The 1,302-nt window shown below is 35.2% G+C and overlaps 1 long non-coding RNA gene across 1 annotated transcript in view; it reads right to left on the bottom strand.

The window, feature by feature from the left end:
- Nucleotides 1-859: 859 nt before the first annotated feature.
- LOC116661966 overlaps nucleotides 860-1,302 on the bottom strand; it is a 16,693-nt gene continuing 16,250 nt past the window's right edge. The window contains exon 3 of the long non-coding RNA XR_004317926.1: nucleotides 860-1,135. This is a non-coding gene — a long non-coding RNA (uncharacterized LOC116661966). The remainder of the gene's footprint in view (nucleotides 1,136-1,302) is intronic.

Below are 1,302 nucleotides of genomic sequence, written 5' to 3'. Positions count from 1 at the left end.
AGAATTTTAAGCTCCTCCCAATCCAACCACACTCCACTTAACTTTTTTGTTCCCTCCCCTAAACATACCCTCTGATATGTTAGCAGTGGTTACAAGCAGCAAAAGGACTAAGCTTGGAGAGATTCTGAAGAGAAGCATTTACTTCTTCACTGAGTCTTTTACAGTGACAATGTATTGTTTTTGAAATTTAAAACAAAATACAAAAAGTAAAATAAAACACCTTCCTACCCAAGCTTGGCTCCCTCTACTCTTCCATACCTATCCAAATGTCTCATTCTTCAAATTTCCATTCAAAATGCATTTCTTAACCCTCACAGTTATGGTTAATTGATTTTCAACTAGGGTGCCAAGGCAATTCAATGGGGACAGAATAGTCTTTTCCACAAATGGTGCTGAGACAATTGGATATCCATATGCAAAATGTAAATAAAGTTGGACCCCTACTTCATACCACATACAAAAACTAACTCAAGAAGGATCAAAGACCTAAATGTAAGGTCTTTGAAACTGTAAAACTCTTAGTAGAAAACATAGGAGTAAATTTTCATGATCTTGGCATGGTTTCATGACATTAGGCAATGGTTTCTGGGATATGACATCAAAAACACAAGCAACCAAAGGAAAAACAGATAAATTAGACTTCATAAAAATGAAAAACTTTTGTGTATCAAAGGACACCATCAAGGAAGTGGAAAGACAACACACAGAATGGGAGAAAATATTTGTAAATCATATATCTGAAAAGAGAGTTGTCTCCAGAATACATTTTTTAAAAAACAACCTTTTACAACTCAGTAAAAAGAAAAACAACCCAATTAACAAATGTGCAAAGGATCTGAATAGATATTTCTCCAAATAAAATACACAAATGTCCCATAAGCACTTGTCAAGATGCTCAGCATCATAAGCCATTAGGGAAAAGCAAATTAAAACCACAGTGAGATTCCACTTCACACCTGCTAGATGGCGACAAAAAAAAAAAAAAAAAAGACAAACAACAAGTGTTATCCAGGATGTGGAGAAATTGGAACCCTCTTACACTGCTGGTGGGAATGTAAAATGGTGCAGCCTCTTTGGAAAACATACTGGCAGTCAGTCAAAAGGTTAAAAGTTACCACCTGACCTAGAAATTACACTCCTAGGTATATATCCAAGAGAAATGAAAACATGTCAACGTAAAAACTGGAACATGAATGTTCATAGGAGCATTATTCATAATAGCCAAAAAGTGGAAATGACCCAAATGTACCTCAACTGATGAAGAGATAAACAAAATGTGGTATATCCACACAGTGAAATATT

This window comes from Camelus ferus, chromosome X, assembly GCF_009834535.1.
Source record: "Camelus ferus isolate YT-003-E chromosome X, BCGSAC_Cfer_1.0, whole genome shotgun sequence".
Taxonomy (NCBI): domain Eukaryota; kingdom Metazoa; phylum Chordata; class Mammalia; order Artiodactyla; family Camelidae; genus Camelus; species Camelus ferus.
Note: the sequence above shows the minus strand (reverse complement) of the source record. Positions and strands in the feature narration are given on the sequence as shown.